Genomic DNA, 27,956 nt, shown 5'->3' with positions numbered 1-27,956 from the left:
CTACACAACAAGAATAGAGCCAACTATTATGGATTGATATTCACAAAGCTTATAACCGGAGATGGAGTATGAATTCCTGATGTTGGTTGAAATGGCTTTGGTTGTCACCATCTTTAACTCCTTCAGAAAATACTTTGAACAGAGATTTTCTGGGAGGGTGTCCAGATATGGACAATTGCGAATTTCTAATTTCCTAAGAAATTGTAGTGCACCTTTTCTAATTTGTAGATTCCTCAGATTCAATAAATTTTCGATGCACAAGACTTTAAGACCTTTAAAACCGAATTTACAAATACCCATTTGTTGACCTGTGTAGGCATTCTGCAATATGAGCTTATGTAGCTGAGTTAGCTTCCCTAGTAGTGGCATGGGATCTTCATTAAGACAGCTGTTAGCCAACATCAAGGAAGTAAGCCAGAAAGGGAAACTATTTGGCAACCTATCTAGGCATCCATCCAATTTGAGTGTTTTGACATATTCTAGAGTACCAAGCTCATCCAAACAAGGCATGCTTCTATAACGGTACCCTCTTAAGACTAGGTGGTGAAAATATTTTAAGTTGGACAATAACCCAAAGAGCTTGCTTAAATGTGTTTTTCCATCCAAATATTGTACAACCAATTTCTCCAGCGAAGTCAACTTTTTCAATCCTAAGAGCTCATCATATATCAGATCATCAAATGAGACCGAGGTTAAGGTCTTCAGCCATGGTAGCTGAAAGGAAGGGTTTTTTGCACGCGTGTCGTAGGCGCGTGGTCCTTCCTATTCAACAAGATTTATAAGTTCCCACTTTCCAAAATACTAGTATTAATTAACATATGGTAAGTTAGGTGTCGAACCCACGAGGAACGGTAGCATCCGTTATGCATTTCCACACTTAGAAAGGTTTTGGCGATGCAGCCACGCTCTTAATTGGGGGTGAGAACTGAACTACAAAATATAAACAAGAATTAAACTAATGTGGGAACTAGAATGCAAATAAAACAAAAGTAAGCAAGCAATTAAACTGGAACGCAGACTGGGCAAGTTGATAAAGTGGGTAATTTAGCGGGAAAATAAAAGCAGTAGCGAGAAATTTTTGCACTTGGCGAAAATAATAAATTGTCGAAAATAAAAACAAAGCAACAACTTGCATGTACATTCCTAAGATTAAGGAAGATAAACTAAGTGTTAACTACTAAAGAAATCTAGAAACTAGGATAGTGACATGCTAAAGGTTTTCTAAAGCTAGCTAAACTAAACTAGATGTAAATGGAAGGTGGAGTGCAGAACTTAACTAAGCTAAAAGGGCTGCCAAAAGTGAAAAGGAATCATGTACTTGTTGTCTCCTAAACCTTATTACTCAAGGTGTAAAACTATTGGATAAAAGATTACAACTAATGGTTATTTCACTTACTTCTAAAAGCTGATTTTAACTACTAATCCTACACTAAAGGCACATAAATTAAGGAGGAGAAAGAGAGTAGATGACTGCTAGATAATTAAAAATGCTAGAGGAATACAATATCAACAATTAAACTACCTAAACATGCATTGAAAACACCAAGCTAAAAGCTGAAACATAAAGACTCATTGAAGAAGATAAAGACAGCTTAAGAACACTTAAACATGGTGGAAGAACACTCAAGAACCGAGCTCATCAAACTCATGCCAAATCATACTAAAATGACACTCGACGGGGCGCCAAAAACACACAACACCATGACTGATTTTTTTGGGGGACTTTTCTAACTCCTTCTCCACGTTTTTTTAACCACAAACTAACTAAGAAAATGCTTGAGAAACTGATTTTAAAAGCTTGAAAGAAGTTTTAACTAAACAAGAAAGGGCAAACACTAGAGCTAAACAACAAGCTAAATCGAAAATTAAAAAGAGCTAAACTTAAAGCATATTAAATACACAAATACTTAGAGAAATTAGTACTTGAAATAAGCTTTAAAAGCAAGAACTATAACAACAACTAAGATTAAGAAAGGTGCAAAAGAACTCCACAAGTTAAGAACAAGCAACTAGAGAAAATAAACACTACTACTAAATTACTACTACTTCAACCCATGATGAACAAAGATCTTGGCGGCCTTGAAGGTGAAATCTCTCCTCTTAAGGAAGAGAGAAAAGTTTCCTAGAGTGAGAAATAAACTAAAACTAAAGTAAAGTAAAGTGATAAAGTGGCCAAGTTGATCTTGGAAAGTTGAGTACTTTTAATACATATATCCAATAAAAGATACTTTTTCTTCTTTTTTACTCTCCAAGGGCTGATATGGGCGTGTGTACCAAGTGGGAGTTGTCCTTGATAAGTGTGTGGAAGTGGCTTTAATCATTTTCCCGTTAGGTTCAAACTGGCCAGTCCAACAGTTTGGGAAGTTTGGGTCTTCTTTGCCTTAGCTTCTTCTTTCACTTTCTTCCATTTCTTGTCATTTTGCCCTCTTTCTTGCATGTATTTCCTTTTCGTGCCTTCATTAAGCAGCTTCCGAACATAATGATCCATTCCCTGCCACAAAGCATCTTTTTTCATGCAAATATTCAACAAATAATGCCAATAGTGACCAATTCCGAGTGACGAAAACTAGCCTATCAGTAGCACATGTATTTTGTAAGGCTTCTTAGAAATAACATCAGACATGTAGAAGTGGCGAAGGCTACCCATTTCCCATATAATATCTGGTACTATGTCAAGAACCTTAAGCTTTTCCAAGCACCTTAAGCTTTTCCAAGCACCCCACCGATTTTGGAAGCTCTTTTATATATGTAATTATTTCTCAATCCCAAGTATCTTAGTTTCGTCAATGTGCTGATCGTTTCAGGCAAAATCTTCAGCCCAAAATCTTCCAAGTCAAGTATCTTTAAGTTTTTCAAAGCCTTTCCAATAAGATGGACTAACATTGAAATAACCACCTCCATGGAAGAAGAGAGAAACAAGATATTTATCTTGATTCGTTGAGTAGCTAAATTGTCTCTGCTACACATGATAACACGATGACATGGATTTCCATTGAGTCGAGTACTTCCAAGGATCTCAAATCCAATTCCCTCCTCTGCTTTTTAATGGATAGTCCGTGTAGCACTGGATTCATGAGAAACCGTGTGCTCTTATCGTTGACTTCATCAATAAACTAAATCATCTACATTCCAGTAACTCGTTTCTCCTGCTGCATTCCAAATCTGCAACAACTTATTTGCCCTCAAAGTTGTATTTTCTTTAAAAAAGGCCATATACATGAAATATGGCAGCAATTCGGGGTCCAAGTTTTGATAAGGTTCCAATAACTCCAGTGTTGAACCAAAATCAACAGTTTCAAGAAGTTGTTCCCATTCATTTCCAGTAGAGGCTTTCCTTTGAGCTAGCTATTTGCCACCTCTTTAATAGCTAATGGCGAACCGCCGCATTTTCTCAACATTAGTTTTCCATGGTACTCTAACTATTTTGGGAATTTCTGCCCACTCCTCAATTTATTCCCACTGTTTATTGCTTTATAAAACAACCGCCAGCTCATAATAGGGTCCAAAGGTTTATAAAACAATTGCCAGCTCACAATAGGGTCCAAAGATTCCATTTTATGAACATCATGCCATTCTGTTTTCATAAATTGAGGCGTCATGTGACTTGTGACCACCAATTTACTTCCATAGTATTCTTACATGAGAACAAACACAAAAAGAAAAATCAGGAGGGAAATTCTAATTGTTACATGATGTGGCTATGTATATCTTTTAAAGTAATACTACTAACTATGTAGTGTTTGTAATTTATTAAAAATCCGAATACTTTTTAAACCTCTTTATAAACTTTAAAAATTTAATAACAAATTTCACATTTAAAAAAGATTACCAAATAAATCATGAAGTCCATTTAAATTTTAGTCTATTCCAGCCTTTTTAAAAAATGTAAATATTAACAAATTGAAAAAAAAAAAATTAATCATTTGCGGTAGGACATTGGAATTCTATACTAGAAAATTGATCATTGCAATGAGATGGGAAAGTACTTATTTATGGGAGAGAAGCACGTGGTGGCCAACGAGGGCAACTCTCAAATCAGCTCTTCTCTCTACTCTCAAACTAGTATAGGCATCGGTGATAGAGGATTAAAGAGGTATTTTAGTAACGGATGATGATGTAATTGAGAAGCAGATGAAGTTAGGTTAGGATGGAGTTGAAACCTGCACCTGGATTAGTATTGGGAATTGGATTAGTGGACATATTTAATTTGGTCCTCTGAAAAGGTTGAGGATTTTAATGTCGTTTCATGCTTAGTCCGATTTTTGTTTTTTATTTATTTTTGTTAAAAAAAATAAAAACATCATTTAGTGAAGAGTGAGCTTAACAAAAATTTGAGAAAAGTAATACTTTCTCCGTTCTTTAATAGTTGAATCATTTTTTCATTTCGGGAAGTTCCCCTATAGTTGAGGCATTTCCATATATAGCAACTTTTTCCTCTTTCTTACTTTATTCTCTCTTACTTTATGCTCTCTATTTTATTCACTTTTTACTTTATTCTCTCTACCTTTTTCTCTTTCTTACTTTTTTATCTATTTATTTAACACACTCAACATTCATTTCTTAAACTCCGTACCGAAAAGTTCCGCCTCAACTATGAGGAAACGGAGGGAGTATTTGTTTGGCAATTTGCTTCATTTAGAATTATCACAATATTCATTTATATATGCTAAAACCTAAGTTACCATCATAATAAGAATATGCATACCTTGTTTTTCAAGAGCTTCCCAGAGAGGTTCTAAGGGCATTTGTTTGGGCAAGTCGTCGAGAACTATCAAATATGGCAGTCCTTGCAGGGGCTAGCGAAGCATATCTAGGAGGCTTTGGTTGTTCATTTCCTCCAATGATGAAGATGTATGAAGATTTTCACCATCCATAATGGGGCGGACGATGCCGCGGACGATATGGTTTCGTGGACGATGGCTTAACCATCGTCCGCGCTCGATCGATCGTCCGCCACTGTGGCATCGCGGATGATGCGACGGACGATGGCGACACGTTTTCGGTTTCTAATTTAATTTTATTTAATTTCAAAACCTATATATACCTCTCACTTTTCACTTCATTTTTCACTCCTTTCACTCTCAAATTCACACTACATTTTCTACATTTCAAATAAAATGAATTCCGGAGATTACCCAAGTCCGAATAGTCCGATGATCGGTGGTGCACGATGGCCGGGTACAGAACCCGATAAATACCGGCCATTCGACACCAACACGCAGTACAATCCCGATTTCAGCACGGACTCGTACGGGCTATCCGACATGGAGCCTTCTCCCACCCGCACACCTGCCCAATCTCGCGGTCGCGCCTCTGCCGCCGCCGACGCCTCGGGTTCCGCGACCAAGAAGAGGCTGCCCAAGGCAAGGAAATTGCCGCTTACAACGGTGAATGAAGAGTACGCCCCGGGTACGACGAACTACCAGCCGGAAGAATCCATCGTCTTGACGAGGTGTTGGATTGAAATTTCAGAGGATCCGGTGTTTGCCAACAACCAGAAGGTTACTGTGTATTGGGAGCGCATCGCCGAAAAATACAACATGGCCAAGCCACCGACCGCCTACAAGCGCCAACAGGAGCCGTTCCGCAAGCACTGGAACCAAATAAAGAAGCATATCAATTTGTTCGCGGGGGAGTAAGATAAGTGCGAGTGGGAGCAGACCAGCAGCGAGTGTCTCGCAGATGTTCGCGACAAAGCAATCCAGTCGTATACGTCATTGTACGACGATTTCAAGCACTACCAGTCCTGGGCGCTCTTGAAGGAGAAGCAGAAATTCGTTGGAGGTATGCTGCCCGAGTCGACGACGGCGAAGAAGAGGGCGTCGAAGCGCACCTTCACTGATTATACAAGCAGCGGAGGCGGCGCATCTCCAATGGACCTCAACAATCCGGTGTTTGAGGATGAGAGTTTCGGCACACCGATGTCCTGGCGTCCCCTTGGCATCAAGGCTGCCAAGGCGACCTCCTCCGCCGCGGCGCCGCCTAACCAGCCCCAAGCCCGACCCCGAGCGCGACTTCGGCTGCGTCACATGCCTACCTGGATTTGGTGGCCTCCTCCAACTACTCCAACTACAGGTCGTTGTTGGACGCGCACAACGCCCTGATGCAGGCGACCAACCCGGCTAAAATCGAAGGCATCCAGCGGATGATCGATGGCCTCAGCCGCAGGTTGGTGCAGCTTGGGACTACTCTAGACTAGCCGGGGTTTTTTTATATGTAGTGCACTTTTTTTTTAATTTCATATTTTTTAACTTTTTTTTATTTCTTATTTTGTAATTTTTTTTTAATTAAGTAAATGTAGGATTTGCCATAATTGTGTTGTTTTTATTTTTTTATTTTGCTTGATATATTTGCATAAATTATATAAATACAAAATAGAAGTAAAATGCTAAGGGCGGGCTATAGTCCGCCCCATTGCAGGTGGAAGGGGTGGAGGATAAAATGCTGACGTGGCGGTGCATAGGGCGGGGCTTAGTTCGCCCCATTTTGGATGCTCTAAGGGCATCCACAATGGGACGCCCTATGCGACGCCTTATGCACCGCCACGTTAGCATTTTATCCTCCTCCTATTCCACCTGCAGTGGGGCGGACTATAGCCCGCCCTAAGCATTTTATCTATTATTTGAATATTTAAATACTTTAAAATTTGGAAAAATAACATCATTTCATTAAAATTCAAACATTACAATACGAAATAAAAAAAACTATAATTTCTCAACGGCGGCAGTTGCGGTTTCAAACTTCTTCAATCATGTCGGTCATGAGCTGAGTATGGTCTTGTTTAGGGGTGGTTCGGTACGGTATACTGTACCGGGAGTGTCATACCGTATACCGTACCGAAAGTTACGGTATGACAAAAACCATACCGATACCGTACCGTAAGTTTCGGTATACCGGAGTTCGGTATACCGGAAATTCGGTATGACAGTTTTCCATACCGTTACCATACCGTATTATCGGTATACCGTACCGCATTTCGGTATACCGTACTTTTGCGGTATACCGAACTGCGATATGGCATTCCGATATACCGTTATACCGTGTTTTGCGGTACGGCATACCGTTATACCATGATACCGTGAAAAAATCTATTATATCCATAATATAAAAAAAAAATCTAGTTTTCAACTACTTCAAAAAATAGGGTTCCCAATTTTGATTCTTTTATTTTTTGTATAATAAAAATTCTTATTTTTAAAATTTAGTTTAAATATAACATATATATTTATATATTATATATATCAATCGGTATACCGGTATACCGCGGTATGGAAAATCTTATACCGTTACCGTACCGATCTCTATCGGTAAGGTATCATACCGTACCGAAAACTACGGTATACCGAAAAAACGGTATTTTCGGTATTTTTTCGGTACGGTAAGTCCGGTATTCCGGTATAATTCCCCAGCCCTAGTCTTGTTGGTTGCGCTTTGAGGCCTGTCGCAGTAGAACCGCACCGAAGCCAATCAGTAATCCTCGAGGGTCAGTCGAGGTCGCCGTGCTGGAGCTAGATCCGGCTTCATCATCCACCCAATTGGTGACATGTCCACGTTCTTGTTCAACTATCATGTTATGCATGATGATGCAGGCATACATGACGTCGACGATGACTTCTTTGTACCAGAAACGCGCCAGACCTTTCACGATTGCCACTGCGATTGGAGCACCCCAAAAGCCCGCTCCACATCCTTCCGTGCGGACTCCTGCTTTGCCGCAAACAAGACTCTCCTCTCACCTATTGGGCAGCTGATCGTCTTCAAAAAAATAGGCCACCTTGGGTATATGCCATCGGCCAAGAAGTACCCCATATGATGTGTGCGGCCGTTGGCAGTGAACTGAATGGCCGGACCGCGACCCCTGCATTGATCGGCGAATAGGATGGACGAGTTGAGGACGTTGATTTCGTTGTTCGACCCAACTACACCAAAGTAGGCATGCCAGATCCAGAGGCGGTGGTCAGTGACGGCTTCTAGGATCATCGTCGGGTGGCTGCCCTTGTAGCCGCTAGTAAATTGGCCTCTCCAGGCCGTCGGGCAGTTCTTCCACTGCCGGTGCATACAGTCGATGCTCCCTAGCATCCCAGGGGAGCCGTGCACCATCTCGTGCATCCGCATCAGGCTCTGGCAATCATCAGCAGTCGGGCGTCGCAAATATGTGTCGCCAAAAGCCTCCACAACTAACTTACAAAATTTCTTGAGACATTCGCGGCCAGTTGTATCCCCGACGTGAAGGTACTCGTCGAACATATCCGTTGTTGTGCCATAGGCCAACTGGCGGATCGCAACCATGCACTTCTACAACGGTGTAAGTCTGGGTCTGCCGATCCCGTCTTCCCGATACTGGAAGTACTCATCACGTCCCTCCAACGTGTGCACAATGCGGAGAAAGAGATCTCAGCTCATTCTAAAACACTGGTGAAAAACATTCGGGCCCCACCTTAGATTCTCGACAAAATAATCTGCGACATAAGTCTGACGTCGTATCGGGCGAGCGACCCGCGCCTCCGCCGCCGCCGCCTGCTCCCGCTGCATTTGTGCCAAGCATTCCGCCTTGGCTTCATTAACGACATCGAACAAGACTCGAGTCAAGGCCGGTCTGCGCCTTCCGATGTACTCAAATCGTAGTCGCCGAGATTCATTTTTGAGACGATGAGAGAGAATAATTGAAGAGAAATTGAAGAGATGTGAAATTGGAGTGTGTGAAATGGTAGAGAATTGTAGTGTTTATGTAACATCCCACTTTTTCGAACCCTAATTTTTGAAACGTGAAAATTTTTGCATTAAATGCTTTTAATGCTATGATATATGTGGATTAAATGATGAGTGATTTATTGCAATATTATTTGTGACCTAATTGCGATATGGAGTTGAGTTTGAGTTGAATAGTCAAACTTGTTGAATATGTGACGTGGCTATTGAATAGTCAATATTGTGACAAATATGACGTGGCCGTGGAATGGTCAAGGTCGTTGGAAAATGTGAAGTGGAGGTGAAATTCGAATATGTGAATATTTTGATGCGGGGGAAATAATATCGTGGTTAATTATTTTCCTAAGGGATGAGTGAGAATTTAATAGGAGCATTATTTAATTAAGTGGGATTTTCCACCCCTCCTATTTATTGGAAGGAAATCCTATTTTTCTTGGATTTAATTATTGCTTGGGATAATTATCCAAATTAAATCCAAAGTCCGATCATCCCTTATATAATTGATGAAATTTTCGGCCCTTATGTTGTTTCTAAAGGAGATTTTCGAAATCTCCTATATTATGGGAGAGGGGATTATTTTATTTTATTACTTGATCCCTTGTTTATTCTTTTCCATAAATAAATTAAAATATCCTAGCATATCTTGCCAAATCTAAGAAGATATCGCCATATCCTATTTAAACTAGGATTTTAATTAATTCCTTGTAGAGGGAATTGAAATTCACGCCTATTTCATGTAATTGGGGAGATTTATTATTTTTATTCTACTCCATGATATTTTATTCTATTCCGTAAAATATCAAATTAAATCATAGGCTAATTAAATAGCCTAGAAATTCGAAACCCCCTTTTTTCTCCCCTAATTCACGCCACTTCAACCACCAAACCTTTTCAAAATCCTTATTTATTTAATTATTGGATTATATCACGCACTCTATAAATATAAGAGTGAAAACCTAACCCTAGATCACAGCAGAAATCGACCCCCCTACTTCACGTCGCTCTCTCCCTCTCCCCACCCTCTCAAATTTTTCTTCTACTTTTCTCCATTTATTCATCATCTTTTGGAGAAGAATTGAAGTTGCAATTCAAGAAAACTTGAAGAACCAAGGCTACTACTTGTTTCCTACCGATTGTTCTATTGAAAAGGTATTTTTATTTTGATCTTTTCTTCTTCTACCGATCAATCGGTGTTCTTCAGTCCACATGCATTTAGAATGTGTGAAGGGGAAATTAATTGATGAATTTGGGATGCATATGTGTGTGTGTGTGTGTGACCGTGTATGTGTGTGCACGCCTCGGTATGCGTGCACATGTGTTGTGTGCGTGTGCGTGTGTTGTGTGTGGGAAACACTCACGCGTGACACAATTTGATGATAAATCTGGAGTAGTTGTGCGAATAAAAACGATATGTTAATCGTACTTTGATTTTGGATGATGATATTGAAAATAATTGATGGGAAGAAGGGAAACGTTGGGAACATGCATGATTTTGATCAATGATTGAGACTTACTTGTGATATACATAAATTAAAGGTGATAGCTCGCGTTCTCGGTCTGATAACAAGAAGAAGAATGTGCTTGAAATCTAGGAATCGAGGTGGATTAAACTGTTATGCCATGCCTATGATTATTTTGGTTATTGTGTGTGCCTGATACCTAGTTTGCGAGTTCGCTTCATTAGGCCATAGAGCTATATAAACGAATTCGGGCTGAGTAGGGCCGCAAACCCTATCAGGCTAGTGTACACGGGAGATCGGGAGCCGTCCTTGCTTAGTCGGCCGGTCTCGTGGGCGACCATGATATTGTTGATTGATGAGAAAATAGGAGGTACTGTTTGACTGGCCAGTCCATGAAATATTTTGTGATACTCGATGCTATCTTTTAAATTAAATGCTAAACCTCGAGTTCACTATGGTAAGGGTGGCATAACTAATAAAACGTTTTGGCATGAGTCTACTGGGTATGTTTAAAATACTCAGCCCTGCATGTGTTTTCCCTATGTGCAGGTTGAGCGGCGACGGGCGGTCGGTGGTGTTGAGATAGTTGAACCGAATAAAATGGATGTTTGGAACGTTAAGTGTAGTCGTGTCTTCATACATGGCTCCGCTTTCTCTTGGATTGCTTCCGCTGAATATTTTTTTGAAACTTATTATCTTTGGTTGATTCAAACTTATTTCTTTGAATTGGAACACAGTGAAATATTGCGTTTTGTTGAATTTACAATAAACCTTTGACTTTTGAGCTTAGCCTATGATTATATTAAATCTTGATTTTCGTGATTAAGTCGTTGACTTATTGCCTTGATACTTCATTAAACACTTGGTCAAATCTCTCTAAATGAAACCCTAGTCTACGTTCTTGTTGCTTTTTAAGTTCGCCTAAGTAGCAGTTGTTGTATTTATTATACCCTAGAAATCCGGGCTGTTGCAGTTGGTATCAGAGCCTCAGTTCTTTCCGCTCTGGACCTAAGAGTCTTGATGAATTAAAATCTGAAATTGTGTAAATTGATTAAGTTATAATCGTCGAAGGCTCAACACCACGACTCGTCTACGCTCAACCACGAAGAATGAGGTAACCCATATCTTTGAATATTGAGTTGAATTATGAAATGTTGGAAATTGAAGCGAATGGAAATTGTTGTGATATTTTGAGATTTGTGTTGGAGTATGAAATGACGATTATGCATGCATGTGAAATTTGCTAATTGCGACTATGCAAAAATGATGAATGATGTTATGCAAGTGATTTTGCAATTAAGATATCTACGAATCGAATAAATGAAATTCTATATGATTGTGATTGCTTGATTGAGTGATGAACGACACTTATGAGAATGAATATGAGCATACTGCTATACATAGTTGTAAATCGTGTTGTGAATAAAAATTTGTATTACAATATCGAAATTGGAGGCATAAAAACGCCGAATGCGAGGCGAACGAGGAACGAGGAACCTTACGAGGACCCCGAGGAGGCATAACCCCTCTGCCCCTGGATGTTGGTGGATGAAGCGAGGACGAGGAACCTTACGAGGAAGGACACGATTTGGACATGAGAAATGTTGATGAGGATGAGGACCCCGAGGAGGATATGAATGATATTGACTAGGAGTGTTGGTCGTGGAAAACGTTGTTTTGCTTCTCCCATATTTTTGATTGTTTTGCTAAACTCTTGCCGTACCTTTCTACTTTGCTCTTTTGATTTCCGTTGATACTAAGACCTCATTGAGGCAATGTTTTTGATTAATATGCTATGGGGAGAATTTTTTTATTACTCACTAACTTATGATGCAATGGATTTCCACATTGTTTTCCCATGCCATTGTGGAAAATTATCTATCACTATGTTATCATCACACCACTATCTCTGAATACCTTATTGCGCCCTATACTTGCCACTTAAATTGCATAATTGCCTCTTGATTACAATTACCTTGATGATAAGGACCAATGATTCTTTTGATACCATATGGCGTAACCGATGTTGTGATAATAATGCTTTGACACTACATGTGAAATCCATCTATGTGACGAACTTTTGATATCTTATGCTTGGCCATATACACCAAAACAATTGTCCCATGCACCTTGTTATACCACGCGACTGTTGCTAAAATTTTGAGAATAATCCGTGTATTGATAAATCAGAATGCCGTCGAGACGCAATAATCGTCAGCCGACAACTCAGCCTTCGAGCGAGGAGAGTGTGACGCAAGTCAATTCCGACACCGCCGCCTCCCCCACCCCCGATTAATCGGGAAATAGTGAAACTGTTCTTGGAGCAGAAACCACTTGTGTTTGATGGACTCGGAGAACCGGCCTTGGCCGAATCATGGATCCGCGCGATAGAGCGTATCTTCACAATTTTGGGATGCAATGATAGGGAACGAATGAGTTTTGTTACCCACCAACTAACTGAGGCAGCCGACTTTTGGTGGGATACTAGAACAAAGACCCTGACACGAGACAAACTAGAAGCAATGACATGGGAAGGTTTCAAGACAGAATTGTACAACAAGTATGTGCCGAAGAGCTACCGGAAAGCGAAGGCATCTGAGTTCCACAATCTGACTCAAGGACGCATGACTGTGACCGAATATGATCGAGCGCTCAATAGTATGACCCGATACGCCCTTGATCAAGTCGATACTGACGAGAAGCTGTCCGACAAGTTCCGTGAGGGACTAAGTCCGAGATAAAGATGTCGTTGGCCAGTCGAGAGAGACTCTCCTACGCTAAGGCATTGGCACTCGCGTTGGATATTGAAGCCGCAATGCCTAGAGAGGGAGCCAAGGAGAACTCTACACCGTCCCTGCCCCCATCGCATCACTCCCGGGAGAAGAGGAAGTGGGAGGATACTAGGACTTCCTGCGATGGGAAACGGTACCAAGGAAATCAACATCGGTCCCAACATGGAGGAGGACAACATGCATCTAGCCAGAAAGGAGACTACCGGACTAGGGCACCACAATGCAACGTGTGCTCTAAGTATCATTTCGGAGAATGCCGGCAACAGAATGTTGTCAAGTGCTACACATGTGGAGGGAACGGTCACTACTCTAGGGAGTGCCCAAGTAAAGTAGGAGGATCGGGATCGAGGCGGAATGACCAGGGATTCCGTCAGCATTCAAGGGGACCGCAAAGTGAATCCCGAGGGAATCACGAACCACCGTCGCGACAGCAACAACCTCCTCGCCAAAGAATTCCTCCACAAGCGAGAGCTTATGCGTTGGAGCAGAAGAAACCGAAGACTGAGGAAGATGAGCGCGAAAAGAGAAATTTGACAGGTCTGGGCGAAATTCTCAACACCCCTGTTGTTGTGTTGTTTGATACAGGCGCGTCGCATTCGTTTATATCTGAATTATGTGTCCACTCTTTGAGCTTGCCTGTTAGAAAATCTGAACGTAAGATGATAGTGTCTTCACCAGTGGGTTGGACAGTAGAAATATCTCGAATATGCTCGAACATAGAACTTGTGTTAGGAGAACTTAAGTTAGTCGCTCACGACCTGCAAGTTATGGTGATGAGAGATACCGACGTAATCCAAGGAATGGACTGGTTGGCCGCAAATTTCGCGACGATTCGTTCTAAGGAGAGGCAAATATCCCTACAAGCTCCGGGAAAAGAACCTATCGTGTATCATGGAATCCCGATGAACCGGCGAACCGCGATAATCTCTGCACTGCAAGCTACCGCGATGATGAGAAAGGGGCGACCTGCCTATCTCGTCTATCTTCACGGCAATGAGAATGATGAAAGAAAAGTGGAAGATGTCGCTGTTGTACGGGAATTTCTAGACGTTTTTCCCGAAGTGTTACCTGGACCGCCGCTGGATCGAAATTGGAGTTCACCATCGATCTCGAGCCGGGAGCCGCACCCGTATCTAAAGCACCATATTGAATGGCGCCTAAGGAGTTGTAGGAACTCAAGATACAACTCCAAGAGCTCATGGATCTAGGTTTCGTTAGGCCTAGTGTCTCGCCGTGGGGCGCACCGGTACTTTTCGTGAAGAAGAAGGATGGGTCGATGAGAATGTGCATCGACTATAGGGAATTGAACAAATTGACCCTTAAGAACAAGTATCCACTGCCGAGAATAGATGACTTGTTCGATCAACTTAGAGGAGCCGACGTCTTTTCAAAGATGGACTTGAGGTCCGGATATCACCAGCTAAGAGTTCTAAGGGAGGACATCCCGAAAACTGCGTTTCACACAAGATATGGACACTACGAGTTTGTTGTGATGCCGTTCGGTCTAACGAATGCCCCAGCGGTATTCATGGATTTGATGAATCGAATATTCCACCCGTACTTGGATAAATTCGTCCTAGTATTCATTGATGACGTTTTAGTCTACTCGAGGAACGAGAAGGAGCACGAGGAGCATCTGCGAATCGCTTTGGAGACATTGAGGACCGAGAAGCTATATGCCAAATTCAGCAAGTGTGAATTTTGGCTGAAAGAAGTAAACTTTCTTGGACACATTGTATCGGCGGAAGGAATCAGAGTAGACCCCGCCAAAGTAGAAGTCGTGCAACAATGGAAATCACCATCAACCCCAAATGAGATTCGGAGTTTCCTAGGCTTGATAGGATACTACCGAAGGTTTATAGAAGGGTTCTCTAAGATAGCGAGACCAAATGACGCAACAACTTAAGAAGGGAGTCAAGGTGAATTGGACCCCAGAGTGTGAAGTAAGCTTTCAACTCCTAAAGGAGAAATTGACCACCGCGCCAGTTTTAGCTGTGCCAGAGTCTGGAGTGAACTACGTAGTGATTCGAAGGTTGGACTAGGATGCGTGATGATGCAAAACAACAAGGTGATCGCCTACACATCACGACAGTTGAGACCACACGAGTTGAACTACCCAACACACGATTTGGAGTTAGTAGCAGTAGTTCATGCCCTAAAGATTTGGAGGCATCATCTCTACGGAGTTCGATGTGAAATCTTTACGGACCACAAGAGCTTGAAATATTTCTTCGAGCAGAAGGACTTGAACATGAGACAACGAAGATGGCTCGAACTAGTGAAGGACTACGATTGTGGTATCAATTACCATCCCGGCAAAACAAATGTGGTGGCAGATGCTTTGAGCCGAAAGGACCATTCGCAACTAGCTTTCCTGACGGAAGAGGAAAGTTTGATACAAGAGTTTAGTAAATTGCGATTGGAAGTGATAAGGGCACCTGAAACGGTGGAAGGACGAATCGCCACCTTAGTGGTGGAGCCAGACTTGAAAACAAGAATCGTTGCAGCGCAACGAGTGGATGCAAAACTCGAAGAGATTCGAGTGGAAGTGAGAACGGGCAAATCAGGAAATTTTAGCGAGGAGTCCGATAATGCCCTCATCTTTGAAGGAAAACTGTGCGTGCCGAATAACGAGGGACTCAAGAATGAGATCATGAGCGAAGCTCATGAGACTCCATACACTGCTCACCCTGGAAGTACAAAGATGTACCAAGACTTTAAGAAGTCATTTTGGTGGAATGGCATGAAGAGGGATATTGCGACATTTGTGGAGCGTTGCTTAGCCTGCCAACAGGTGAAGGCCTTACCTCAACGACCGTACGAAAAATTACAACCGTTGGAAGTACCAGAGTGGAAGTGGGAGCACATCACCATGGATTTCGTGACGGCCTTGCCGAAGACCCTCAAAGGAAACACCGCCATCTCGGTGATTGTAGACCGACTCACCAAATGTGCGCACTTCAAACCGATTCCAATAACTCATAGATCGGACATACTAGCTCGTATCTACATAAAAGAAACTGTGCGGTTGCATGGAGTCCCAGTGACGATTACGTTTGATCGTGACCCGAAGTTCACTTCAAAATTTTGGATTAGTCTACAGCGCGAGCTTGGAACACGATTGAACTTTAGCACGGCGTTTCACCCGCAGTCTGATGGGCAAACTCTCGAGGATATGCTAAGAGCCGTGGTGCTCGACCAAGGCGGAAGTTGGGAGACCGCACTACCGTTGATCGAATTCGCTTACAACAACAGTTTCCAAGCAACGATTAACATGGCACCGTATGAGGCACTATACGGAAGAAAATGTAGATCACCGCTCTACTGGGATGAAGTTGGCGAACGAAGGGTACTCAGACCCGATGCAGTCGAGAAGATGATTGAAATTGTTCGACGAATTCGTGTGAGAATGAAGGAAGCCCAGGACAGACAAAAGTCATACCCTGACGTCCGACGGACTGACTTACAATTTCAAGTCGGTGATAAAGTATTTCTCAAGGTATCCCCGTCGAAAGGGATAATGCGTTTTATTGGACCTTATGAAATTCTCGAAGGAGTAGGACCCGTAGCCTATCGATTAGCGATACCGCCAAACCTTGGGAACGTACATAACGTCTTTCACGTGTCGCAGTTGCAAAAGTATGTGTTCGACCCGAAACACGTGATTAACTACGAAGAAGTTGCTTTGAATCCGGATTTGAGTTACGAGGAGCGACCTCAGATGATTTTGGACTGTAAAGTTCAAACCTTGAGGAAAAAATCTATTGCTAGTGTAAAAGTGCTTTGGAGAAACCCTGAATACGAGGAAGCCACGTGGGAGCTCGAGGATAAGATGATGGAACTGTACCCGGAACTTTTCCCATGAAGGTACCAAATTTCGGGACGAAATTTCTGTAAGAGTGGTAGGATGTAACATCCCACTTTTTCGAACCCTAATTTTTGAGACGTGAAAATTTTTGCATTAAATGCTTTTAATGCTATGATATATGTGGATTAAATGATGAGTGATTTATTGCAATATTATTTGTGACCTAATTGCGATATGGAGTTGAGTTTGAGTTGAATAGTCAAACTTGTTGAATATGTGACGTGGCTATTGAATAGTCAATATTGTGAAAAATATGACGTGGCCGTGGAATGGTCAAAGTCGTTGGAAAATGTGAAGTGGAGGTGAAATTCGAATATGTGAATATTTTGATGCGAGGGAAATAATATTGTGGTGAATTATTTTCCTAAGGGATGAGTGAGAATTTAATAGGAGCATTATTTAATTAAGTGGAATTTTCGACTCCTCCTATTTATTGGAACGAAATCCTATCTTTCTTGGATTTAATTATTGCTTGGGATAATTATCCAAATTAAATCCAAAGTCCGATCATCCCTTATATAATTGATGAAATTTTCGGCCCTTATGTTGTTTATAAAGGAGATTTTCGAAATCTCCTATATTATGGGAAAAGGGATTATTTTATTTTATTACTTGATCCCTTGTTTTTTCTCTTCCATAAATAAATTAAAATATCCTAGCATATCTTGCCAAATCTAAGAAGATCTTGCCATATCCTATTTAAACTAGGATTTTAATTAATTCCTTGTAGAGGGAATTGAAATTCACGCCTATTTCATGTAATTGGGGAGATTTATTATTTTTATTCTACTCCGTGATATTTTATTCTACTCCGTAAAATATCAAATTAAATCATAGGCTAATTAAATAGCCTAAAAATTCAAAATCCCCTTATTTCTCCCCTAATTCACGCCACTTCAACCACCAAATCTTTTCCAAATCTTTATTTATTTAATTATTGGATTATATCTTTGATATGTCGTATTCTAAGCCTTGGTTACTGGTCAGTATGTCGTGAAATGCATGTATTATCTGCAAAACAGTTGCTTAAGTGTGCAGGATTAAAGGATCCAAGTCAGTAGGAGACGATTCAGGTGGCGCAAGTGAAAAGGGCGCCAGAAGGGTGCGATACTGACCAGGATGCATGCCAGAGAAAAGGCTCGAGATGGAGAAGGAGGATAGCTGGGATGATCATTGACAAGGGCAAAAAGGTTAAAACGCTGGAGAAGTCTACCCTAAAAGCAAGGGCAAGCCTCCCTATAAAAGAAGCCACTTGGAGAGAGAAAAAGGCGGACAATCACACTTAGAGTTGGTTCCTTAGAGTTCGGTTAGAAGTTCTCGGTTCTCAACACACTTAGTAGAATTCTCTCTAGAAGATCAGTCCTTCAGCATTATCCTACCTCTCGTTCCTCGCCACAGCCATGGTCACTTGACGTCCAAGAGTTTGCTGGAGAAGTCATCAGTCCGCCGTTTCAGCCAGTTATCGTAGCAGTGTAGTAGTATGATCGCCCGGAGTGGCACAAACAATCTTAATCGCTTTCTTAGTTTAAAGTTTACTTGTTTTCGTCGTTAGTTATTTGCAAACACTCATCGCTGTTGCTCTTTTGAAGTACTTTGTTATTTTCCAACATTTACATTATGAAGTTTCTATTTCGCATGTCACTTTGGTTCGAGTTTGCTTCATTCTGCCTAGGGAAGTTAGATTTAGTTATTGCTTTCAATTTCTAAATGTTTTCTTATCGGGAGTTGTTGATTCAAAGTGGTAGCTATGTTTAGTCAAGTTTTCGTGCATGAGTTTCTTTTCTGCGCCGTGATTACCACCTTGCATGTCAGTCAGTAGAAGTAAAGTTGCAGTTTCACTGTTTTTTAAGTTTGAGCATTTAAATCGATGGATCTTGAGTTTGAATTTGTGAATCTGAAGTTCAGTCATGGTGTCTTTGTTTATTTGAATTCTGTTAATACTTGGTGAAGAAGAAAACGTCAAAATCAACTTTAGTTTGAACCACTTTACTTTTAAGTTACTTTTGCTTTTATTCCTTACTTTTCAGATGTACTGCCCAAACCTGTCAGAGAACCACCCAGCCACCAAATATGCCTTATAGTCTAAATTTCCCCTTTTAGTAACTGTCTACTTTTCATATGCCACTGAGACACATTGTCCCCTATTTTCACGAACACTCCCACATGTCTGTTATTTTCACGCCTACTAGTCGGTAGAGTACCACCTTTATTTCCTGTCTAGGTAAAATCTCAACCCAAGCGTGGTAGCTAACCAAAACACCCAGGAAAGTCACCGCAGTTATCAAAACGTGTCCATCCTCGTGGGAATCGACCCTTACCTCCATTATACTAATCAGTAGAAGTGGGTTGAGGAAACTTGTTTGAAGCCAGGTCTCGGTTATCATACCAACGACTCAGTTGGGTCAGGAATCTCTTCCTGATCAGTTAGATACACTCCAAATTACATACGAAAACCATCACAACACTCGAGAGAGTGAAGGGAGACCTCCGGGCTGTCAATCTTGCACTCTATATATACAAGAGTGAAAACCTAACCTTAGATCACAGCAGAAATCGCCCCCCCCCCCCCCCCCCCCCGCCCCTCCACCTCACGTCGCTCTCTCCCTCTCCCCACCCTCTCATTTATTCATCATCTTTTTGAGAAGAATTGAAGTTGCAATTCAAGAAAACTTGAAGAACCAAGGCTACTACTTGTTTCCTACCGATTGTTCTATTGAAAAGGTATTTTTATTTTGATCTTTTCTTCTTCTACCGATCAATCGGTGTTCTTGAGTCCACATGCATTTAGAATGAGTGAAGGGAAAATTAATTGATGAATTTGGGATGCATGTGTGTGTGTGTGTGTGTGTGTGTGTGTGACCGTGTATGTGTGTGCACGCCTCGGTATGCATGCACATGTGTTGTGTGTGTGCGTGTGTTGTGTGTGGGAAACACTCATGCGTGTCACGATTTGATGATAAATCTGGAGTAGTTGTGCGAATAAAAACGATATGTTAATCGTACTTTGATTTTGGATGATGATATTGAAAATAATCGATGGGAAGAAGGGAAACGTTGGGAACATGCATGATTTTGATCAATGATTGAGACTTACTTGTGATATTCATAAATTAAAGGTGATAGCTTGCGTTCTCGGTCTGATACGGACCGACTTACAATTTCAAGTCGGAGATAAAGTATTTCTCAAGGTATCCCCGTCAAAAGGGATAACGCGTTTTGGTGTCAAAGGAAAGTTGAAACCGCGTTTTACTGGACCTTATGAAATTCTCGAAGGAGTAGGACCCGTAGCCTATCGATTAGCGCTACCGCCAAACCTTGGGAACGTACACAACGTCTTTCATGTGTCGCAGTTGCGAAAGTACGTGTTCGACCCGAAACACGTGATTCACTACGAAGAAGTTGCTTTGAATCCGGATTTAACTTACGAGGAGCGACCTCAGATGATTTTGGACTGTAAAGTTCAAACCTTGAGGAACAAATCTATTGCTAGTGTAAAAGTGCTTTGGAGAAACCACGAATACGATGAAGTCACGTGGGAGCTCGAGGATAAGATGATGGAACTGTACCCGGAACTTTTCCCATGAAGGAACCAAATTTCGGGACGAAATTTCTCTAAGAGTGGTAGGATGTAACATCCCACTTTTTCGAACCCTAATTTTTGAGACGTGAAAATTTTTGCATTAAATGCTTTTAATGCTATGATATATGTGGATTAAATGATGAGTGATTTATTGCAATATTATTTGTGACCTAAATGCGATATGGAGTTGAGTTTGAGTTGAAGAGTCAAACTTGTTGAATATGTGACGTGGCTATTGAATAGTCAATATTGTGGAAAATATGACGTGGCCGTGGAATGGTCAAAGTCGTTGGAAAATGTGAAGTGGAGGTGAAATTCGAATATGTGAATATTTTGATGCGGGGGAAATAATATTGTGGTGAATTATTTTCCTAAGGGATGAGTGAGAATTTAATAGGAGCCTTATTTAATTAAGTGGGATTTTCCACCCCTCCTATTTATTGGAAGGAAATCCTATTTTTCTTGGATTTAATTATTGCTTGGGATAATTATCCAAATTAAATCCAAAGTCCGATCATCCCTTATATAATTGATGAAATTTTCGGCCCTTATGTTGTTTATAAAGGAGATTTTCGAAATCTCCTATATTATGGGAAAAGGGATTATTTTATTTTATTACTTGATCCCTTGTTTTTTCTCTTCCATAAATAAATTAAAATATCCTAGCATATCTTGCCAAATCTAAGAAGATCTTGCCATATCCTATTTAAACTAGGATTTTAATTAATTCCTTGTAGAGGGAATTGAAATTCACGCCTATTTCATGTAATTGGGGAGATTTATTATTTTTATTCTACTCCGTGATATTTTATTCTACTCCGTAAAATATCAAATTAAATCATAGGCTAATTAAATAGCCTAAAAATTCAAAATCCCCTTATTTCTCCCCTAATTCACGCCACTTCAACCACCAAATCTTTTCCAAATCTTTATTTATTTGATTATTGGATTATATCTTGCACTCTATAAATATAAGAGTGAAAACCTAACCCTAGATCACAGCAGAAATCGCCCCCCCCCCCCTACCTCACGTCGCTCTCTCCCTCTCCCCACCCTCTCAAATTTTTCTTCTACTTTTCTCCATTTATTCATCATCTTTTGGAGAAGAATTGAAGTTGCAATTCAAGAAAACTTGAAGAACCAAGGCTACTACTTGTTTCCTACCGATTGTTCTATTGAAAAGGTATTTTTATTTTGATCTTTTCTTCTTCTACCGATCAATCGGTGTTCTTGAGTCCACATGCATTTAGAATGAGTGAAGGGGAAATTAATTGATGAATTTGGGATGCATATGTGTGTGTGTGTGTGACTGTGTATGTGTGTGCACGGCTCGGTATGCATGCACATCTGTTGTGTGTGTGTGCGTGTGTTGTGTGTGGGAAACACTCATGCGTGACACGATTTGATGATAAATCTGGAGTAGTTGTGCGAATAAAAACGATATGTTAATCGTACTTTGATTTTGGATGATAATATTGAAAATAATCGATGGGAAGAAGGGAAACGTTGGGAACATGCATGATTTTGATCAATGATTGAGACTTACTTGTGATATACATAAATTAAAGGTGATAGCTCGCGTTCTCGGTCTGATAACAAGAAAAAGAACGTGCTTGAAATGTAGGAATCGAGGTGGGCTTTATTCTTAACTCTCTCTTATGTTGCAAAATATATGAAAGTGGAGCGATAAGGGTGGATTAAACTGTTATGTCATGCCTATGATTATTTTGGTTATTGTGTGTGCCTGATGCCTAGTTTGCGACTGCGCTCCATTAGGCTATAGGGCTATATATCGTCCTTGCTAGTCGGCCGGTCTCGTGGGCGAAAGTGTGGCCACACTTCGTCGCACCATGATATTGTTGATTGATGAGAAAATGGGAGGTATTGTTTGACTGGCCAGTCCATGAAATATTTTGTGATACTCGATGCTATCTTTTAAATTAAATGCTAAACCTCGAGTTCGCTATGGTAAGGGTGGCATAACTACTAAAACGTTTTGGCATGAGTCCACTGAGTATGTTTAAAATACTCAGCCCTGCATGTGTTTTCCCTATGTGCAGGTTGAGCGGCGACGGGCGGTCGGTGGTGTTGAGACAGTTGAACCGAATAAAATGGATGTTTGGAACGTTAAGTGTAGTCGTGTCTTCATACATGGCTCCGCTTTCTCTTGGATTGCTTCCGCTGAATATTTTTTTAAAACTTATTATCTTTGGTTGATTCAAACTTATTTCTTTGAATTGGAATACGGTGAAATATTGCGTTTTGTTGGATTTACAATAAACCCTTGACTTTTGAGCTTAGCCTATGATTCTATTAAATCTTGATTTTCGTGATTAAGCCGTTGACTTATTGCCTTGATACTTCATTAAACACTTGGCCAGATCTCTTTAAATGAAACCGTAGTCTACGTTCTTGTTGCCTTTAAGTTCTCCTAAGTAGCAGTGGCTATATTTATTATACCCTAGAAATTCGGGCTGTTACAGTTTAAATAAGAAAAAAATTTAGAAAAAAATCAAAAAAGAAAAACAAAACTCGTGAGCATAGTCCGCGTCGTCCACAGTGGCGGACGATGGGTATCCTCCGCGCATCGTCCGCGGACGATGTATCGGGCGCGAATGATGGTTAACCCATCGTTCGCGATGCTGCAGTGGTGGACGATGAGACGAACGATGCGTCGTCCGCACCATTGCGGATGCCCTAAGAGTTAAGACATTAGATACACATACCCAAGCACGATACTCAAATCGATCAATGACATTTGCATGGTTGTATATCTCTCTAGCTAGATTCGTCTTTCCAATACCAGACATGCCTTTGATAACTACCCATGAACGATATTTTATTTTATGAAAAATCATTGCGCGGGGCACCATTTCTATGTGTTTATCCAAGCCTACAACCACATGATCTTCATCAACATTTTCTAAGTTGGACTCTGTCTCAGCCCCATCAGCTCCCAGTTTCAGCATCCGCATTTTGATCTCTCGAATCCAACTTAGTACTAATAAGACACATGACCATCATATGCATTATCATACGTACCATGTTTTTCAAGAGGTTTGTAGATAGGTCTGAAGTGTATTTGTTTGGGCAAGTCGTCAATAACTATGAAATATGGCAGTCCTTGCAGGTGCTGGTGAAGCATATCTAGGAGGCTTCGATTGTCCATTTCCTCCAATGCACAAATATTCTCACCATCCACATCCACTACTACATGTTGCAGTAGTTTGATAACTATCTATTTAATTGTTAAGACATTAGAAACACAGACCCAAGCACAATACTTGAATCGATCAATGACATCCGCATGGTTGTATATCTCTCTAGCAAGAGTCGTCTTTACAATGCCAGACATGCCTTTGATAACAACCAATGAAGGATATTGGTTCGTATGAATAATCATTATTCTGAGCACCATTTCAATGTGTTTGTCCAAACCCACCACTACACGATCTTTATCATCATTTTTTGAGTTGGACTCTGTCTCAGCCACATCCATCAGCTGCCGGTTTAAGCATCCGCATTTTGATCTCTCCAATCCTAACTTATGCTGAAATGCTCCTTACCGAATTTGCCATTTTTGTAGGGGTCAAGGGCTTCATGGGCCATGTGGACCAGATCAGATACCAAAAAGTTGAGTCTTCTACCCTTTCCAAATTTCTCATCTCTAATTATATCCACAGTCTCTCTCATCTCTTTAATCACCCTTTCCATTATTTCATTATCATATGGGTTGATCTCATATCATATGTTCTTTCCTCTTCATATTTGTTGAGCTTTTGCATCAACGATAAAATAGCTGCTTCTGCCATATTTCTACTTGCTTAATCAGCAAACCGCACTCGTTGCTAAAAAATAACAATGATCACCTAAATAAATTCAATACATTATTAGTAAAGAAAAGCTGATTTGGAATTGAAATCATAACCACGTAAATTTAAGAACTATTCAAATCTACGAAGGAGGAGCTGAAACTATTGTTTTGAAATTTTTCTATCGGTGCATGTGATTTGATCAGATGAGCGTGATATCATTCAAACTCAAAGCAAAGTTAAACAAGACTATAAAACTTGACGTATATAATATATATATAAGGTAGTGATAAAATGCAAACTCTTCCTGTTATTCTATATTTCCTTGAAAAAGGGGCTCAACCCACAGGAACTGTCCAGAATCTTTTAAAGAAGGCGTGAGTTTTTAAATAACTTCCGTCTAATTAAATGAAATTCAATTAAGGAAATACCAAGGGGGGTAGCGACTTGTATAACACTTTGTCTAATTTTTCTTTACTTGTTTTTTTTTATCCCCCCTTTTCTTTTTCCCTTTTTCACTCTATTCTTTTATCAATATTTATTTTATATTGACAAGAGTGTATTGAACAAATATAATTCTTCGTGGGGGGTCTATTTCTGTATGTTGTGTAGTTTTTTACTTTATCTTATGATCTTATGGACATGATGCTTTTTTTGATACAAAAGGGTGCTCTTTTGATTGAAAAAGGGATAGGAGATTTATCAATTTTGAAAATTCTGTCTATTTTTTTTTTATCTGATAATTTCTTGTATTTGGGCATCCCATTAGTAAGCCGATTCAGGCTGATTTATCAGATTCTAATATTATTAAACGATTTGCGCGTATATGCAGAAATATTTCTCATTATCATAGCGGATCTTCCAAAAAAAAAGAGTTTGTATCGAATAAAGTATATACTTCGACTTTCTTGTGCTAGAACTTTGGCGCGGAAACACAAAAGTACTGTACGTGCTTTTTTAAAAAGATTAGACTCGGGAATTATTGGAAGAATTTCTTATAAGATAAAAATAAAGATCAAAACGAGATTTCCACCATCACTATTCTGAAATGTTGATGTAGTATGTAATAAGGGTTAAATCCACTGAGTATTCAACTTTGAAAGTATTTATAAGAAAGGAAACGGTGTATACATAGGGAAAGCCGTGTGCGATGAAAAATGCAAGCACGACTTGAGGAGGGGTTTTTCTTTATTTAGTAAACGTAACAAAATAACAAAGAAATTATCTACTCCATCCGACTAGTTCCGGGTTCGAATCCCGGGCAACCCACTGTCGTATCGAAATTCTATGTATAGAAATACATATTTTCTTTTTGTAATCCACATCATTTAGTTAGAATATAATAAATGCGAATGGATCTAGATAGTTATTGGCATTGGTTGACACGAACATATAGGTCATGTTATACTATTGAATAACAAGCCTTCAATTTTCTATTTATAGTTGATTCACTTGATTTAACATGACTTTAGAGGGTAGTTTTACTTGGTTTTGATCATATATTGTGTACTTTGAGACATGGTTATAGCTACATCTCTATTATGTTGATATTTTGACCATTTTGTGAAGAATGTGTAGAAAAATGTACAAAATATGTGGATGTGCAGTTGCTCAATGTTCGAGACAGCTTATCTGGAGATTTTGAAGTCCGATTCGCATGTAATGCATACCATTCTCTTCGTCTTCAAATCGCGTGGATATCTAAAAAGTCTCAATCGGAGTTCGGTAGAAGAAGTTATGGCCGTTTTACCAAGACTGCGCAGAGCAGTGACATAGCTGGCGACCCGCCAGGTTCGCATGCAAACGAACCTGGCGACCCTCCAGCAAAAGACGAGAAAAATGCCGTAAGCAGCTGGCGACTCGCCAGCTTCAACGCACACCCAACCTGGCGACCCGCCAGCTTCGTTCAACAGTTTGTTTCGGGCCCAAAGTCAACCCTAGGTATATATATGCCTAGGAAAAGCCTCCAAACACAACTTACACGCCTCCTACCCCAAAAATACTACTTTTTCACCTAGGAAGAAGAGAAGAACAAGCAGAGGATGAGTATTCATTGCAAGATTGAAGACGAGACCTCCAATCCGCCCAATCCAATTCTAGGAGTTTCTACTTTTAGTTTAATTCTTGTTCAAACAATGTTTTTGAATATTTCTTTGAATATTTCTTTGACTTTTGTATTGAACATGAGTAGCTAAATCCTTCGTAGAGTTCTACGTAGGAGATACAATGATTCTTATGTTTAATTGATTTCCTTTTTCTATGCTTTGGCTCATGTGGTTATTTTGATTTCTTCTGTGCTTATACATTTATTTGATTGATCACCTTATAAATGCATGTGGATTTTACTACAAGAACTAAGAAGTGAGTAGTTTAATTTGAAAGAGAAGAAATTGACGTCTTTGCCAATATAATCGAGAGATTTGAGCCGTTGAATGAAGCTAAGTATCTTAGGAGCTATTAGGATTTGTTGCCTTAGTTCTAGGAAGGAGACTTCAGTTCTGGGTAGCAATCTACAAATTATATGCTTTGAGAAACGATATAGTTTTACCTTAGTGATAGCTTAATAACCCTTGAGACCCTTTGTTGGCATAGTTTGGAAATTAGTTGAGCATAGGATACCATGCTTTTAAATAGATTTAGAAAAACCAAAATTCCGATTCATCTAGATAGTAGTTCAGGTTGGTTCGTGGTAATTAGGTTGACACTCATTGTCTCTGTGGATACGATACTCTTTGCTTACTATTTGCTACATTAGCCCCGTACACTTGCGGGTATACTTGTGTTAAAAATAAGTTGAGTCAAGTTTTTGGCGCCGTTGCCGGGTACAATTTTGTGTTACTATAGCCTAATATCGTGATAAAAATTAAGATTACTAATCTAGATTTTACTTGCTTTATTTTTATTTTTTTTTCTTTTTGAATTATTCTCACTTTTGTGTTTTTCTTTTCAGGTTGTATGCTCACTCGCTCTAACGGGCAACCATTAGAGTTATTTGATCCTGAGATCGAAGCATCCAACCGAAGGAGGAACATTAAGAGAAGGCTCAACCAAGGGCGATCACTTTCGCCTCTTAAGAGAGAACCGCCTACTCCTGTTGAAATAACAATGGCGGACAACGAAGAGAACAATGCACCACATCCAGATCCGGTAGTCCAACAGCTCCAATTACAACTTGCAAATGTGGTGAAACAACTGAAAGAAAAAGAGGAACAACAAGCCACAGTGCCAGTGCAAAACATGTACGCTTACAGATAGGTAGAGAACCCACCAATTGGCAACGATGGGATCGATGCCAATCATTTTGAGCTCAAGCCAGGATTGCTTAATATGGCTGAGGCTAATGCTTTTGCGGGGAAGGCCAATGAAGATCCCAACAAGCATCTCACTAAGTTTATTCGAATCAATAACACGGTGAAGCTTAATGGGGTGAGAGATGAACAAATCAGAATAAGGCTATTCCCATTTTCCTTGAGAGATGATGCTAGAGACTGGTACGACGGCATGGGGTCAGGATCTGTTAAAACATGGGATGTCATGGTAGACTTATTTTTGGAGAAGTACTTCCCACCCAGCGAAGTTCTAAAGAGGCAAGCAGAGATAATTCAATTCCAGATGAAACCTCATGAGACAATCCGAGAAGCATGGGCTAGATTCAAGACACTGCTGTAAAAGATGCCCCAAGCATGGTCTAAGTCCGGGACACCAAGTCATAACATTTTACAGGGGGTGTACTCC

At 40.3% G+C, this 27,956-nt stretch overlaps 1 pseudogene; it reads right to left on the bottom strand.

Annotated features, from left to right (window-relative positions):
• LOC148932750 (putative disease resistance protein RF9) lies at positions 1-24,123 on the bottom strand (annotated as a pseudogene).
• Positions 24,124-27,956: the final 3,833 nt, after the last annotated feature.

The sequence above is a fragment of the Salvia hispanica genome, chromosome 2 (assembly GCF_029641045.1).
Source record: "Salvia hispanica isolate PSC_SH4W2 chromosome 2, Shi_PSC_v1, whole genome shotgun sequence".
Classification (NCBI taxonomy): domain Eukaryota; kingdom Viridiplantae; phylum Streptophyta; class Magnoliopsida; order Lamiales; family Lamiaceae; genus Salvia; species Salvia hispanica.
This window is presented reverse-complemented; position numbering and strand designations above follow the sequence as displayed.